Source organism: Bombina bombina, chromosome 3 (genome assembly GCF_027579735.1).
Source record: "Bombina bombina isolate aBomBom1 chromosome 3, aBomBom1.pri, whole genome shotgun sequence".
NCBI lineage: Eukaryota > Metazoa > Chordata > Amphibia > Anura > Bombinatoridae > Bombina > Bombina bombina.
The window spans coordinates 172,367,101-172,385,949 of record NC_069501.1 but is presented as its reverse complement, the minus strand read 5'-3'; positions in this window follow the sequence as shown (position 1 = coordinate 172,385,949).

The following is an 18,849-nucleotide window of genomic DNA, read 5'->3' as shown; positions in this document are numbered from 1 at the left end:
GCGTATCCTGGAGCGGACGTCCCTAGTGGTCAAACCTACATATTGCAGATTGCACAATGTGCACCACAGAAGATAAATGCAATACGTAGATCTGCAGTTGACACAAGAGGAAATATCGAAGGTTTCCCCAGTCACTGCTGAAGTGAATGAGGTACCAACCTGTACGTGCTCACATGCCTTGCATTGTAAATATCCACACCTATACGTTCCTCTATGGGTTAGCCAGGAGGAGGCAGCTCCCATCTCCGGTCTAGAACTTTTTAATTGAGAAGGGGACACTAGGTTACCTATAGATTTATTTCTTCTATAGGAAAACCTACACCCTCTTTTAGCCGTTTCTGTGAGAGCATCATCAGCCACTAGTAGTTTAAAGTGGTTGCGGATAATACCACAAATCTGTGTGTACTGGGCTGAGTAATCTGTCACAAAAGTTAATGTGTTGTCTGTACTTTTTTTTGGGATGGGTTTATCCCTTAAAAGGGTTTCCCGAGGCATATTGTTTACTTCATTTCTGGCTCTTTTAATGATTTTTTTACTGTATCCTCTCTGTTGCAGGCGTTTTTCCAAATCATCTGCATGAGTGGCATAGGTTTGGGGTAAAGTACAGTTGCGTTTAATACGCACAAATTGGCACTTTGCTACAGAATACGGCATGTGTTTCGGATGGCAGCTTCTTGCGTGTAATAGGCTATTCCCTGAGATAGGCTTCCTATACACTTGTGAGGATCTCTCCTCCTTGTTAAGATCTCTCACCCCCATTTGGCCATCTAATGAAATTACCTTAGTATTTAAATATAGCTATGTTTACTATACAGTGAGGTGCTTTAGATGTTTGGGGCACTGTACCTTTAAATTTCAATTAGATGGCCAACCAATAGAAATAGAGCACTGGGTATTTAAATCAGTGCATTCTTAGTAGTTTTATGGACTATGAGTACGGCTCTCCTAGCCGAAACGCGTTAGTCTGTTTTGTCTGGGGGTCCCCCCACATTGCTCTTGTTGTAATACTATTTTTAATGGAATACCAATAAAATAAGATTTTTATTTATTTTTGGTGCCTGGCATGCTTTTCTGCTTTTTTCTGATTGCCTATTTTTTACCACAAGCCAGCACCATCTGCTAAGCCCACCGGAGTTACCCTCAGTGAGGAGGAAGTAAATGGTTACCCTCTTCAAGTTTTCATATAGGGGCCGCTTGTAATACCTTTGCCTGCGGGTGTACAGTGAAGCCTCACTACATGCATTTGATTCATTACGACAAGTACCATTGATTGCTCCCTGTTTGCTTGGTAAACGGACACCGCAAGTTGAGGCCGACCCCTGGATGGTCATTGGATTCCCTCAACGCGTATGGATTGGCTGCCCACGGATGACAGGTGGGAAACGTCAACTAACCGGGTTACCATTGGCGGAGTGGCGTAAGTGACACGTAGGAAACGTCACCACCTGGTTCCTATTGACTAACAGGACACGGCTCGATACAGAACACACTACCGAAGGAGAAGCCCGGCTAGAGGTGCGCTCGTTCCGCGTTGGTGGACAGGCAGTAGCCTGGGAGAGCAGGATACCACAGCTGGTGAGAATCTCTATTTGTACAACCTGTATTTTTGTCGAGCATATTTGGGATACCTGTATATCTACTTATTTAAGTCAGCGTAAAAAGCCAATGAACACTTAATTAGAGGCTATGATATGTTATCATCTATACGGTCTGAGATTGTGGAGGTACAGCTACTTCTGAATACCTATTCCAACACAGTAGATTATCCCAATTTTGATAAGGTCTTACAACGTACCATATCAGAGGTGAAAAGTGAAATAGTTAACATCAAACACACTAAATTTTTTAGAGATAAGGCAGACTATGACAGTAACAAAATATATATTTGGAATAAGAGCCAAAGGTCCCAATTTAGGAGGTCCCAGAATTTTTCCAGAGGGGGAAGACGTAACAGGGGGAGAAGATCTAGAGGTAGAAGATCAGTTACAATTTCTGAGAGTGAGGCTGACTCAGGTGGCGATAGTACACAGTCAGAGAATGAAGATAGTAACTTTCCACAAGAAATCGTTGATATTAACACTGAACTCAATAGAAGCGGGGGTCATATGTACCACCGGAGTAGGAGTGGTAATAGGGCAGGCTCTGGGAGAGGTAGAATAATCTACAACTCCTCACGATCTAGGGGCCATTCAAGTCAACAAAGAAGGTATCAGCCTACATCTGATTACCACTATACTCCAGCTCAATCCACCAATAATATGGTACACAATAGGGATGACGAGCTAGTACAACTGGAGCAGGTTTTTCAGATAGGCCATCACACCAGCGAAGGGGGAGGTACTACCATACAGGGACCCCAACAAGGGAGGTATCCATCACGTCAGACGAGAGCCCCGTCCAAGTACATACCGTCATAAATTTATCTAACCACATTCTTACTAACCATGAGGAGAGGGTGCTGTCTCTTGGTCTGGGTTTTGTACCAACAGTTAATTTCAACTTGTTTAAAACAATGCTGGATTTAAACAGATTTATTCGTAATCTAACTTTACGTAAACATTTTTCAGGTACAAACACATACCAGGAAGCAGCAAATACTGAGGGCACATCCCAAAGAGATATTTGCCAGGAATTTGACTTCCTCGAGACATGTGATCTCATTACTCTGGAGGAGTTGGGGAGAGAGGGATTGCCAAGATTGGAGGAGGCAAACCCAGACAGGGTCAAAAGATATAAAAACCCCTCTACCTTCTACCCCATCCAGAGTAGGGGCAACATAATCGAGACCTTTTATAAGAGGGTAGAATCGGATTTGAGACATCTATCCTTGTCCCAGACTAGTCCTATGAGAAACTTGTCATTTAACTAAAGAAAAGCCCTTAAATCTTTGGAAGAAAATACGGAAGTGGTGATAAAACAGGCGGACAAGGGGGGCTCAGTAGTCCTCCTTAATAGATCAGACTACATCAAAGAAGCCCTAAGACAGCTTGAAGATGTGGAAAACTATCAACATCTAAGTCAGGACCCTACCAATAGATTCCAGAGAGAACTTATGCACCTATTGGATGGAGCAGTGGAGGATGGACTTTTAGATGAGAAAACCTTTAAATACCTTTTTGTGGAACATCCGGTCATCCCACTGTTCCATCACTTTCCAAAGGTGCATAAGTCATTAGAAAACGTCCAAGGTAGACCCATAGTGAATGGCATAGGGTCTATGCTGGAACATCTCTCGGAGTGGCTGGATGGAGTCCTTCAGCCTCTGGTCAAGTCACTCCCCAGTTATGCTAGGGACTCTAAACATGTGTTGAATTTGGTTGAAAACGTACCTTGGGAACGAGATTTTGGATGGCTCTCTGTGGATGTCGTTTCTCTTTACTCCAATATACCCCATGAATGGGGCATAAAAGCAGTGACATATTTTCTGAAAGAGAAAACGACCCACAGCGACCCGTTCATTACCTTTGTAGTGGATGTAACCCACTTCCTGTTGACTCACAACTATTTTCGGTTTGAGGGGGAGTTCTACCTGCAGAGACGTGGGACCGCTATGGGAGCAAAGTTTGCTACCACTTACGCCAACCTATTCATGGGTTGGTGGGAGCGGTGCCACGTCTATGTGGCTGGTAACCCCTTTAGACCGAAAATTAGATTGTATATCCGTTACATAGATGACCTTCTATTTATATGGAGGGGAAACATGGAGCAAGCATGTGAATTTGTGGAATATTTGGGACAAAACGGAGTAAACCTAAAATTCACATTTGAGTTCCACAAAGACCAGGTCCATTATCTGGACCTTGAGTTGAGGGGCTGCTCTCTGGGCAAGGTTTCCTCACAAGTGTATAGGAAGCCTATCTCAGGGAATAGCCTATTACATGCAAGAAGCTGCCATCCGAAACACATGCCGTATTCTGTAGCAAAGGGCCAATTTGTGCGTATTAAACGCAACTGTACTTTACCCCAAACCTATGCCACTCATGCAGATGATTTGGAAAAACGCCTGCAACAGAGAGGATACAGTAAAAAAATCATTAAAAGAGCCAGAAATGAAGTAAACAATATGCCTCGGGAAACCCTTTTAAGGGATAAACCCATCCCAAAAAAAAGTACAGACAACACATTAACTTTTGTGACAGATTACTCAGCCCAGTACACACAGATTTGTGGTATTATCCGCAACCACTTTAAACTACTAGTGGCTGATGATGCTCTCACAGAAACGGCTAAAAGAGGGTGTAGGTTTTCCTATAGAAGAAATAAATCTATAGGTAACCTAGTGTCCCCTTCTCAATTAAAAAGTTCTAGACCGGAGTTGGGAGCTGCCTCCTCCTGGCTAACCCATAGAGGAACGTATAGGTGCAGATATTTACAATGCAAGGCATGTGAGCACGTACAGGTTGGTACCTCATTCACTTCAGCAGTGACTGGGGAAACCTTCGATATTTTCTCTTGTGTCAACTGCAGATCTACGTATTGCATTTATCTTCTGTGGTGCACATTGTGCAATCTGCAATATGTAGGTTTGACCACTAGGGACGTCCGCTCCAGGATACGCGAACATTTGTCCACGATCAGAATAGGTAAGAGTAGTACTACATTGGTAACTCACTTTGTACAAAAGCACGACAAAGATTGTCACTCCCTCAAATGGATGATTATTGAAAAGGTACAACATCAAAAGAGGGGAGGCAACCGCTTTGACGTCCTGTCAAGGCAAGAGATGTACTGGATATTTAGGCTCCAAACCAAGAGACCTTGGGGCCTAAACTCAGAATACGATTTCATTAACTATTGGAAGTGAGGAAATAACTCGGTCCCACATTTTACCTATGGGCCCCAAAATCATTCACAGCCTAGCTAATCATGTAACTCTTTGTTTTCCCTCAGTAAACACATACTTTTCTAGCCTGTAGGGACCAAATAAATAGGTATTGGTTCTACCTGACCATATATGTTTAACTAATTTCATCAAGTCCTCAAACTATCCTCTAGTCATAGGCTCATTACAAACACTAAGACAAATCTAGTACATAGGGACCTTGGCAATGGATACCAGTTTCACTAATAAGTATAACTAATTAACCATATCTAGCTTTTCACGCTGGCCTCTTGTCATAGGCTCATTACTATATATATTGTAATCAACCTCTTTCACTTTAGCGATCTAGTCTATAGGTCCTAGGCTTTTCAGAGGTTAATTTATGTGTACTTAATTGAAGTTATTTATTTTAGATAGTCAACCCGTCCTCTAGTCATAGGCTCATTTATACTTTCTATTGGATTTGCTTGATGCTACTTCCCTCTAAATGATATATTATAGAACAGGGAAGGGTCACTATATACCCAAATGGTCTATACCATTTCTATCGTTTTAACACCATCTAGGGTTATGAGTATTTGATCAGCGCCTCTAGTCATGGGCTCATTACATCTTTTTGTCATTTTTTCACCGTCATAGGTTGAATATGGTAATATACCCCGTACCTATCAATGTGTATATAGGAACAGTAGAATTACATAACAATATTTCCTCTTTTTAGACTAATTAAGTCTAATTTGGCTATAACCTTGAATTATGCATTGCTACATGTACTCCTTATACACATTTATAGTTGAGCCGGTCCTGTGTTAATATTATGCCATTTATCATATATATAAGCTATTTAAGATCTCTCACCCCCATTTGGCCATCTAATGAAATTACCTTAGTATTTAAATATAGCTATGTTTACTATACAGTGAGGTGCTTTAGATGTTTGGGGCACTGTACCTTTACATTTCAATTAGATGGCCAACCAATAGAAATAGAGCACTGGGTATTTAAATCAGTGCATTCTTAGTAGTTTTATGGACTATGAGTACGGCTCTCCTAGCCGAAACGCGTTAGTCTGTTTTGTCTGGGGGTCCCCCCACATTGCTCTTGTTGTAATACTATTTTTAATGGAATACCAATAAAATAAGATTTTTATTTATTTTTGGTGCCTGGCATGCTTTTCTGCTTTTTTCTGATTATCTTTATTTTAAAAGCAAGAATTTAAGTTTAGATGCCAGGCCATTTTTAGTGAGTGGGTTGTTCTTGTTGATTGGTGGATAAATTCACCCACCAATAAACACGTGCTGTCCAGGGTCCTAAACCAAAAATTGGCTGGTTTCTTAGCTCAGATGCCTTCTTTTTCAAATAAAGATAGTAAGAGAATGAAGAAAAATTGATAATAGGAATAAATTAGAAAGTTGCTTAAAATTGCATGGTCTGATCTGAATCATAAAAGAAAAAAATTTGGGTTCAGTATCCCTTTAAGCATGGACAAAAACATTTTGTATGTATAATGGAAACAAAATAAAATGTGTGTAATATCCAGATTACCTGCATACTTGTAAGATAATATTTGCATATATTTTTATTAAATTAGAGAAATAAAATTATAGAAAATATAATAATCATGTGTCATATGTTCCTAGTGTGTCAAAGATCTTACTCTTTTTTATTAAAGTTAATTTATGTTAATACATTAGATTTGGCTAGGGAGAGTAACTTTGCTGAATGTCCCTTCAATAGGATTGAGCTTTCATCCTATTACTGACCCAATGAGCCAATAGAATGCGAGCTCAATCCTATTGGCTGATTGGATCAGCCAATAGGATGAAAGCTCAATCCTATTGGCTGATTGCAACAGCCATAGGATTTTTTTCCCCTTTAATTCCGATTGGCTGAGAGAATTCTATCAGACAATCGGAATGTAAGGGACGCCATCTTGGATGACGTCACTTAAAGGGAACCTTCATTTTCCAGCGGTGATCGTAAGAAGAGGATGCTCTGCGCAGGATGTCTTGAAGATGGACCCACTCCATGCCGGATGGATGAAGATAGAAGAAGATGCTGTCTGGATGAAGACTTCTGCCAGCTTGGATGAAGAATTCTGCCGGCTTTGATGAGGACTTCTGCCTGCTTGGATGAAGACTTCTGCCAGCTTTGATAAGGACTTCTGCCCGCTTGGATGAAGACTTCCGCCGCCTGGATGAGGATGGATGTCTGGTCTTCGAAAACTGTAAGTGGATCGTCGGGGGTTAGTGTTAGGTTTTTTTAAGGGTTTATTGGGTGGGTTTTATTTTTAGCTTAGGGTTTGGGCAATGAAAAAGAGCTAAATGCCATTTTAAGGGCAATGCCCATACAAATGCCCTTTTCAGGGCAATGGTTAGCTTAGGTTTATTTAGATAGGTTTTTATTTTGGGGGTTTGGTTGGGTGGGTGGTGGGTTTTACTGTTGGGGGGTGTTTGTATTTTTTTTTTTTTTATTAGAGAATAAGTGTATACAATACAAATAACATTGTCAGCGGCATAAATCATATATCAATACAATATTTATCAGAACGTGTATTCAAAGTGTTTATGCCTAGGTTGAGTCCTAGTTCCATTAGTGAGTGGAATTAAAGAGTAGATAGAAAAAAAATGAAGGTTATGAAGAATAGAGAAGGTAGGATATGGGGAAGGGAAGAGGGGTAGGGGTATTTGTGCTTCGTGTTTCGGTATTATTGCCTAGTTACACATATGGTCCAGTTTAACTATCACAGCTGGACTCCCTTCCAAAGATCCAAAAGCTCCTGGTGAAATTGTACGTTGTTTGTTGTCAAATAGTGTAGGCGTTCTAATTGTAATATTTCTGTGGTCTGGGCATGCCAGTCCCGAATTGTCGGAGGTGTACCAGACTTCCATCTTTTTGGTATAAGTTTCTTGGCACTGTTTAGCATTATAAGGAGAATAGTTTTATGTAATTTATTTTGTAATTTCGGGATCTGAAAAAACATTAAATGGTAAAAAATTAGGTGCAATATCTAAATCCAGTACTGAGGAAATTGATCTGAAAAAACTGATCTCTAAAACTCCACTATGTAAGGACATTCCTACCATATATGCTGTATCGTACCCGCCTGTCTGCATGCCCTCCAACATCGATCACTAATCTGGGGGTTGAGTTTATGTAATCTATATGGTGTTAAATACCATCTGCTGATGAATTTTATATGCATCTCTTGTATTGAGGCTGACGCCGAAGCAGATGCAGCCATTCTAAATGATTTAATCCACATTGTGTCCTCAACCACAGTGCTTAATTCTGTATTCCAAGATCTTACATAATTCGGCAATATTTTTTCATTTGGCAGCAGTAGAATTGTATATATTTATGAGATGGTATGTCTAAGCGGAGTGTCTTGTGTACACAATTTTTCAAATGTTGTGAGCTCTCTCTGCATGCTAGATTTTTGGCTATGAGTGGTTATGAAGTGTATTAGTTGCACACAAGTTAACCATGTATGGAATATTTTCATATCCCATTGCCAGCGGAACTATTGTACTATTCTCTATTGCAAAATGCAATGTTCCTTCTCTAAGTCTATAGGGGGACTTATATGAGGTGGTGGTATTTCCCAATGGGAGATCTACATTTTCTCTAATAGGAAGGAGTGGTCCCACTTTAGTTGAGATATGTGGGTTAGTGGCTATAGTCCTGTCCCATTCTTTAAGAGTTTCTAGTATGCTGGGATAGTAGTGTAGTATGTCAGGGCGCTTTCTGGACTCTGTCCATGCAAGTGATGCAGAGTTACCTCTCCCCAGTACATAGTTGTCAATCTGAACCCATGCCTTTTGACCAGTATTGTGGCTCCATTCCAGTATCTGATGTAACAGAATAGCTCTCCTGTACAGTGCCAAATTTGGCACACCAAATCCACCCCTTTCTCTAGGCAGAAACATGGTTTGCCTTTGTACTCTACTCCTTCTACCCCCCCATATAAAATTGTCAATAGTGTTTTGTAATTGTCGTACAAACTGGTTAGGTACAGAGATCGGCAGTGTCTGGAATAAGTATAATAACCTAGGTAGTATGTTCATTTTAATAATGCCTATTCTGCCCAGCCAAGACAGAGGTTTGCAGTTCCATGAACATAGATCATCAGAAATTTATTTTTTAAGATGTGAGTAGTTATGTTTGAAAAAAGAATTTGGATTAGCTGTCAAGACGACCCCTAGGTATTTTATCTTCTCTGAGGCTATTGTGAAACTAAACTACGTGGCTATTTGGTGTACCAAGTGCGGGGGGGGGGGGGAGTGACATTAAGTAGTTCGGATTTGGACACGTTTAGGTGAAAATTGGAAATTTGACAATAGTCTCGTAATTCTAATATTAGGGCTGGTATGGAGTATTCAATATTGGTCAGGGAAAAGAGTATGTCATCTGTATACATCATTAGCTTGTGTTCTCTTTCTCCTATCTGGATACCTTTAATATTTGTGTTATATCTAATTTTCTGGGCCAGAATTTCAAATGATAAGAGGAACAGCAAAGGGGAGAGGGGGCAGCCCTGACGGGTTCCATTAGAAATGGAGAATAAGTCTGATAACACACCATTCACCTTCACTTTTGCGTTGGTACCTGAATAAAGGGAAAAGACCATATGGAGAAAATTATCTCCAAAATTCATACTGGACATGGCCATTTTCAGAAATGACCAATATACCCTACCGAAAGCCTTTCAGCATCGGATGCGAATAGGGTCAATGGACATCTATGGTGAATTACATAATCTATGATGCGCTGGGCCCTAATGGTATTATCTTTGGCTTCCCTGCCTGGCACAAAGCCAACTTGATCTGTTGATATAAGTTTAGGTAAATATTTATTAAGTCTGGTGGCTAATATTTTGTCTAATATTTTTACATCCACGTTCAATAGGGAAATTGGTCTATAATTACTGGGTCTATCATGTGATTTTCCTGGCTTAGGCAGTACTGTAATATGGGCTTCTAGCATTCTGGGACGTAGGGATTTAGTATTTATTAATTTGTTGAATAGAGAAGAGAGATGTGGTATAAGGATAGATTTGTATATTTTGTAATATTTAGTGGAGAACCCGTCAGGACCAGGGCTTTTTCCGGAGGGGAGATCTTTAATTGCTTTTCCAATTTCTTGTTCAGATATAGGGGAGTCTAGGTCTGCCCTCTCCTCATCATTTAGCCTTTCTATGGGAAGATTTGCCATATAATCTGCTATTTTTGTATGTATATCATATGACTGTGTTGGTGTTGGAGTAGAAGGTGTATTTTTTAAATTGTATAAGTCGTGGTAGTATCGTCTAAATTCTGCTGCTATTCCCTTACTGTCTTTTACCAATGAAGAGTTCTCTTTTTTTAGGGAGTGTATATATGATTTGTATTTTTTACGTTGGGTAGTCCTTGCTAGCAATTTTCCAGATTTATGACCCTGGTCGTAATATAATTGCCTAATATATGAGGCTTGTCTCTGTGATTCCTGTAGAAGAAACTCTTTTAAGTCCTTTCTAGTTTGTGTGAGCTCTGTGAGAATAGCTCGATTATGTGGTTCTTTTTTATGTGCTTGCTCAAGCTTCTGTATTGAGGAATGTAAATGATCGTGTTTGGCACGTCTCTCTATTAATTTTATCGCTCTAATTTTGATAAATTCCCCTCTAATGACACACTTATGTGCTTCCCATGTTGTGGAGCTAGATGTGTCTGAGTGTAAAATATTCCAAAATCATTTTCCCCATTTTTTCCACAGTCGGTGGGTCTGTCAATAAATGGTCATCTAACCGCCAAATAAAGTCAGTAAGGGGTGCTTCTGGCCAAATCATGGAGCAGATGACCGGAGCATGGTCGGTCCAAGATATCGTGCCTATGTCGCATTTGGTAATCATAGTCAATCCCAATGAATCTGCAAATAAGTAATCTATGCAGGAATATTTTTTATATACTGAAGAAAAGTTAGTGTAATCTCTAGCAGTAACGTTTAGAGTGTGCCAGACGTCATGTAGGTTGAGGTCCAGTAGTGTTGTTTTGGTCGATTTTAATATGGATTTAGGGACACTTGAGAGATTATTTGATGTGTCCCATTGGGGATCTAGAGGAAGATTAAAATCCCCTCCCAGAATAAGTAAACCTTTTCTGTTATCTAGCATGAGTTGTGATTTTTTTTTTAATGAAACGGTGTTGTTCTACATTAGGGAAATATACATTTATAAGTGTTATAGGCCTTCCGTATAGTAAACACACTATCAAAATGTACCTGCCTTCTGGGTCCTTTATTATTGATGTTATCTGTAGAGGAATTGACCTATGAAGTAGGATCCCTACTCCATTCTTTTTTTTTGTCCCGGATGCAAAGATAGGGTTCGACCATTTAAGTTCCTTCCCTCTCTGGAAGTGTGTTTCCTGTACATAGACAATAGAGTGATTATTTCTGGATAGTTCTCTTGTAGCAATGGAATGCTTTCCTGGGCTATTAAGTCCTTTGACATTTAATGTCATTAAAGTGATAGAGTGCTCTATTTTTTGGTTTATTTTACGTGGGAAAGGAGGCATCTTTCGATGAGTGGACCACTAGTATTCAGTGTATCTAGGTTTGGGAGTTTTATTTTGAGTTGTCTGATGTATACAACTAATGTGTTTAGTGGGTTAGGTATGGGGGGGTTGGGGAAAACCAGAGGGGGAGGGTAACTGAGGGGTATTAGTAGTATAGGAAGAGTTAAAGGAATAGGTAGAGAAAGTGTAGTTATTAGAGGAAGTTCAAGTATGATATACCTGAAAGTAAGAGTAAAGATCAGGGGATGTGTCCCCATGGCTTAGGCGTGCAATGTTTATCATAGTATATTAAAGCAGAAAGGGAGGGTACCTTTCCCTCTGTATATGGGGGAGGGGGGGTGCAAATATATAATTAAACAAATAGGTAATAGTTTGGAAGTCAAAACTTGTTGTTATAACATTTACCGTATGAATATAGCATTGTAACTTATCATTTCAGACATAGGTCAAAACAACATTGAGCATAAAAATTCCTATAATACTATAACATAGCACTTTATTCCTACAAATTGCATTGTATTTCTAGATAAGTAAGACCGTTATTATCTATCTACTCTTAGACATTTTCTTACAATACAAGGGTCTCTGAGTATCATAGGTTATAAGGATATTGCTAATATAAAACATGAAACTATAACTCAAGTCTATTATAGAGGCATTCTTCAACAAGGAACTTACATAAACAACAACATATTCTTAACTTAGGGTAGCCTTTCTGTTGATTGTGACACAAGTTTCTAGCCCCCTTATGAGTGCGTATTACAGTCTGGGTCGCATCTTTAACTACTAATGTCAGTTATTCAGGTTTCTAAACTTGTAACGACATTGACACATACCCAGAGGCATCTTACCCATTGCTTTTTGAATGTTCTTTCTTGGCTTTAGTGTCTGAAAAAAAAAATTGAGCCCTTGGGCCCAGCATTAGGCTCTAATTTGGGGTGTCCTCTTCAGGGCTATTGCCATGATGGTCTGCAGATGCTACGTTCTCCAGGGTTACTGGGTTGATTGGAATATTTATAGATAATGTATGACAAAACTGTTCCATGTCATTTTCGTTGCAGTATATTGCCATTTTATTGTCTTTGATAGCAATTATGGATACCGGGAAACACCATCTATATGGTATTTCGCTGCTTTGTAGTGTAGATGTGATATGCGACAAAGCTCTTCTCTTTTGTAGGGTGGTGGGGCTTATGTCACTGAAGATCTGCAGAGATATTCCTGCATGTTGGAGAGGTTGTTTCACTCTTGCACAATTTATGATTTCTTCCTTGTCCTGGAAATTCAACAGCTTGATTATTATATCCCGCGGCGGGGCCTTTGGTGGTGGCTATGCCCTTAGTGCCCTATGGGCTCTTTCAATGAGGATCTCAGGGGCGCTAGGCTTTCCTTTAATCGTGTGGAACAGGTCTTGTAGATAGCCATTTAGCACAGATGGTGATATGGACTCTGGTACATCTCTGATACGAAGGTTGTTGCGGCGGCCGCAGTTGTCTAGGTCCTCAATTTTGTTACTCAGAGATTGTATTATATCTTCTTGGGCTTTTATTTTATTTGTGAGGTGATTAACATTAGTGTTTATAGTAGCCCGCTCTTCTTCCATTGTTGTCACCCTGTCAGAAACAGCTGTTATGTCCTTATGGAGGTCTTTGTATAAAGATCTGACTTCATGCATAAACATTTTAATATCTTCCTTTGTTGTGAGAGAAACAAGGTCACTTTTTGTGACATAGTTGGAAGGTAATTCGTTTTGTATTGGCTCTGTGCTGTCAGATTGTGCCCCTCCTGAGCAAGAAGAGTTAGCTGGCATGAAGTCCTGTTGATCCATGGGCTTTAAGTATTGCCCAAGGGTCGTGGATCTGGTATTCTTATCCCCCTTAGAAGATGTTTTACTTGTCATTTCTTTTCAGTTTAAGATGATGTCTCCTTTCCAATTTCATTGTTTGTTTATTATTTTATTTGTTTTTGTTAATGTATGGCCTATATTGGCTCAGATATTTTGTCCAGATAGTCTTTTTATTTTTATGCCCTTTGTTGCTGTTTAGCGTTATAGCACGATACCACTATTTGGTCTTATGGAGATTATAATAAGTGTTCTAGGGCTCACGGTAGAGGTTTTTATGTCCCTTGTTTTTTTTGTTCTCCCCTAATATACAGACGCAGCTCTTAATATGTAATGTGCCTGGTCCTGGGCCTGATCTAAAATGGCCGCCGTTGCGCATTATGAAAGCTGCTGAATCTACCCAGACCCTGCTGACCCGCTGTCTTTACTTGTCTCATAGATCGGAGCCTGCATACAAGCCGTTAGTCCTGTAAGCTGTTAGGACAAATAGGTGTATTTTCTTACCCAGCCTCCTTGATTTTGTCCGGTACTATGGTTAGCTGCTCCACGATGATTGAATGTGACGGCACTCTCACTCTGTCGGGTGCATGTATGCCTAACTGCCTCTGCTGTTATAATCGGCCAACAACCGCTGCCTCTGCTTGTTCTATCAGGTGATGAGATGACTTGGAGCTGTCTGTGTTTACCGGTTCAGCAGTTGCCGGTCACCTTCTCATTGTTCTTTCCGCTTGCCTCTTCCTTTCTTTAATAAATTTTGCTCACTGTCTGCTCTCCGCTAACTCATCCCTCCTGTAATGGACCAAGGTATTTGGTGGTCCCTAGCCTTTAATAATAGTGCTTAGCCTGCCATGGGGCCTAGGAGCTCTAGAATTTGGTTGCCATCGTCCTGCGTGGCTAGGCTCTGCCCCCTGTTTGTATTTTTTTTAAAGGTAAAAGAGCTGATTTCTTTGTGGTAATGCCCCGCAAAAGGCCCTTTTAAGGGCCATTGGCAGTTTATTGTAGGCTAAGGTTTTTTTTTTTGGGGGGGGGGGGCTTTTTATTTTGATAGGGCTGTTAGATTAGGAGTAATTCATTTTTATTTTGAATAATTTTGTTTTTTATTTTGTGTAATTTTGTGTTTTTTTTTTAAATTTAGTAAATTGTATTTTATTAATTTAATTTATTTCATTTTATTGTAATGTTAGTTTTTAGTGTAAGGTGGCTTAGGTTTTATTTGATAGGTAAGTTTGTATTTATTTTAACTAGGTAGTTAGTAAATAGTTAATAACTATTTACTAACTAGTCTACCTAGTTAAAATAAATACAAAATTACCTGTGAAATAAAAATAAAACCTAAGCTAGCTACAATATAACTATTAGTTATATTGTAGCTAGTTTAGGTTTTATATTACAGGTAAGTTTGTATTTAGTTTTAAATAGGAATTATTTAGGTAATAATTGTAAGTTTTATTTAGATTTATTTTAATTATATTTAAATTAGGGGGGTGTTAGGGTTAGGGTTAGACTTAGGCTTAGGGTTACGTTAGGGTTAGGGTCATGCTTAGAGTTAGGGCTACATTAGGGTTGGGGTTAGGTTTAGGGGTTAATATATTTATTTAGTGTTAGTGATGTTGGAGGCCAGAGGTTTAATAACTTTAGTATAGTGGTGGCGACATTGGGGGCGGCAGATTAGGGGTTAATAACTGTAATGTAGGTTGCAGCGTTGTTAAGGGCGGCAGATTAGGGATTAATAAGTGTATTTAGGTGGCGGCGATGTTAGGGGCAGCAGATTAGGGGTTAATAATTGTATGTAGGTGGTGGCGATATCGGGAGCGGCAGATTAGGGGTTAATAGTTTTATTTAGATAACGGCGATGTTAAGGGCGGCAGATTAGGGGTTATTAACATTATGTAGGTTGTGGCGATGTCGGGGGCGGCAGATTAGGGGTGTTTAGACATGGTTTTTATGTTAGGGTGTTAGGTTTAAACATAACTTTTTCTTTCCCCATAGACATCAATGGGGCTGCGTTACGGAGCTTTTCATTCCACGATTGCAGGTGTTTTAGGCTCTTTTTTTTGCCTGCTCTCCCCATTGATGTCTATGGTGAAATTGTGCACAAGCACATCAAAGCAGCGCTTGTATTTGGGTGAGGTATGGAGCTCAATGCCACCATATCGCCCACTTAAGCCTGCTTTTTCAAAACCTGTAATAGCAGCGCTATAGGGAGGTGAAATAACACGGCTTTTGTGGAGGTCGTTAATTTCCCTATAGCACTTAAAACTTGTAATTTAGCTGATAGATAGTAGGTTAGATAATCTGACAGACTGAAAAAATGTAGGTCAAAAGGAAGATTTTACCCTTTAAAATATTTTTTATTATTGACCACTTTAAAATACAATAAAGATAAATAAAATAGATTACATTAGTTGTTATATAATGCAATTACTTTTTTAAACACTTTTCAGGATAAGTAAAATTTACAACTGCTATCCCTTCAGACTTTTTGAATATTTGATCTACAGATGACCAACTTTCTGCTGCAGAACAAGTAGTGCTAAAGAATATACTAGAGCTTTTATTCTTTTGCTGGGGTCTCCTTTTCAACAAAACAAGACAATTCTTAAAGGACCAGCAAATACAGTAGATTTGCATAATCAACAATGGCATGATAACAAGACAATGCAATAGCACTTAGGGGTTAATTTATCAATGGCTGAATGGCCCCTGATGCCCCTGCAGGGGGTGGCATTGCACAAGCAGTTTACCAGAACTGTTTGTGCAATGTTAAATGCTAACAGCGTATGCTATAGCGTATCATGTCGGACAGACAACGATAAATCGGCCCCAGAGTCTGAACTTTAAATTAGTAGATTTTTTTTTGACAAATTTAAAAGTTATGTCTATTTCCACTCCTCCTGCATCACGTGACAGCCATTAGCCAATCACAAATGCATATACTTATATTCTGTGAATTCTTGCACATGCTCAGTAGGAGCTGTAAATATATAAAAAGACTGAGTGCATTTTGTTAAAGAAAGTACATTGGAAAGTTGTTTAAAATAGCATGCTCTATCATGAAAGTTTAATTTTGATTTTAGTGCCCCTTTAACCATATGTCCAGCATTACAACGATATAAACAAAGTTTAGACAGGAAATGGAGTTGCCATTCTTCTGGGGTAATAATGCATTTATAAACCGTACTTGCATTTGTTCACATTCTTATTCAAATGGTTTCAGAGAAAATGTTACCTCAGACTTAGGTTCACTAGAAACAGAAAAACCCTCAAGAAAGGTTTCCTTTAGTCTGCCAGATTCCCCTTTCTCTCAAACAATTTGTATAACTAGTTTTATCAAGTCAGTCAGAGAAATAGGAATACCAATACAGGCAAATTTATCCTTAATTTCTTCCAACAATCCACTGATCAGCTAATGCAGCCTCATTATAGCCTGCATCACCAGACAACAAACAGAATCTAGCAATGTAAACTTCTAGAGTCTATTTTCCCTGACTCTTAGTAATATAAGCAATGAGTATGACAAACAAGGTTTCTTTACAGGTAAGATAAGCAAAACAGTCACTTTAGGTAGCAGTTTTCAGATAGCAAGCTTAACAATGTACTGCAAATATCCGGCAGAGTGGTAAGGTTAGGGAACCTAAGGGGGTTTGTGACATTGAAGTCAAGTGTAGAATTATACACTAGTTATATCAAATAGCAAATATATTTATTTATTTATTTTTTATTTTTTTTAGTGTAAAGTGTAATATTTGTTAAATAAAGTGTAAAAATAAATATATTTGCTATTAAATATCCGGCAGAGGTAAGTAAAGTATACAGACCAAATCCTTGAGGAATTGCAGGGACAGCGTGTCAGTAGTTGCCGGTGTGTTTGTTACCCTTGATGGAGAGAGAGCGCGGTACACGCGTTGCAAGAGTGCTGAGATGCCGGGTGTGACGTCACACACACCCGGAGTAGCGCAAAGAAGGGAACTCAGGCTGTAACTTTGGTTCCAGTAAAGCTGCAGTTAGCTGTGAAGGAGAGCTGGCGCAGAGGAGCTGAGGACAGCAGAACACAGCAGAGTTAAAGAAGCTCAGGTAGGTAATCCCACTTAGACAGAAGGATAGGGCTAGGTTTCTTTGGCAGGAGTCACTTGAACAACTGAATCAAATTACCAAGCAGGGAGTAGAGAGAGGAGGGGCCTTAAATAGGGTGTATTGGGTTGAGAATTAAAGTGACAGCAGTTAACATGTTAAGATCCATGACAGAACACCCCCCTCAAGGAGCCGCTCAGCGGATCAAGGGCCTGGACGGTGGGGATTCCTCTGATGGAATAAGGACAGGAGACGTGGAGCCGTGACATTCGTAACAGGCTCCCAAGAATCCTCTTCAGGACCATATCCCTTCCAACTGACCAGATACTGGAGGTGGTTTCGAAAGTAACGGGAATCCTGGATGGACTCAATCTCATACTCCATCTCATCTGCCACATGAGATTGAGACGCATCCGTTACATAGGGTTTTAGAAGTGAGACGTGGAACGTTGGATGTATTCTCATGGAAGAAGGCAGCAAGAGCGTGACTGCGTTAACATTAACAACCTTCTTAATCTCAAAAGGACCCAAATAAAGAGAAGCAAGTTTTTTGGATGGTACTTGTAATCTTAAGTTCTTAGTGCTTAACCAAAACTTGTCGCCCACCCTATATTCAGGAGGTTTGGAACATCGTAGATCATAATGACGTTTTTGTGCAGCTTGAGCATCTTGTAGAATTCACTTTACACTGGCGAATCCTTTGGACAAAGTGTTGACCTTGTCATTAACAATAGGTATGGGTGAGTTATTAGAAATTTGAATATCATAAGAAGGATGGAACCCATAGTTAACAAAAAATGGAGTCATCTTAGTGGAGGAGTTGAGCATGTTGTTATGAGCAAATTCAGCAGTAGACAGGAGAGAATGCCAATTGTCTTGTTCTAGGGAACAATAACAACGGAGATACTGCTCCAAAGCTTGATTTGTTCTCTCAGTCTGCCCGTTGGTTTGTGGCTGAAAGGCAGTACTTAGCTTTCTAGAGATGTTGAGAGATTGACAGAGATGATTCCAAAACCTGGAGGTAAACTGTGATCCTCTGTCTGTAGTGATGGAATTAGGTAAACCATGTAGTTTAACAACATGATCAATAAAGAGGTTAGCTGTTTCAGAAGCTGTGGGTAGACTTCTATGTGGCAAGAAATGGGCCATTTTAGAAAATAAATCAACCACTACTAGTATAGTGTTAAAATTTGCAGAAGGTGGAAGATCAACAATGTAGTCCATGGCAATGTCCGCCCATGGCCTTTCAGGTATGGGGAGAGATAGAAGATATCCATAAGGACGTTTATGTTGATGTTTTTTAGTGGTGCAAAGTAAACAAGACTGAATATATTGACTGACTGTATCAGTCATTTTGGGCCACCAATAATTCCTTGAAAGAATATGAAGAGTCCTATGTACCCCAGGATGACCCGCTAATGTTGAATCATGAGCTGCTGCCAATACCTGATTCCTAAGTGCCAATGGGACATAAAGTTGGTTGTCATGATAGTACAACTCATCAGAGTGTTTTTCTAAGTTGAGGTTTCTTATTAAAGAATCCTCCTTCTGTTAAAGTTTTA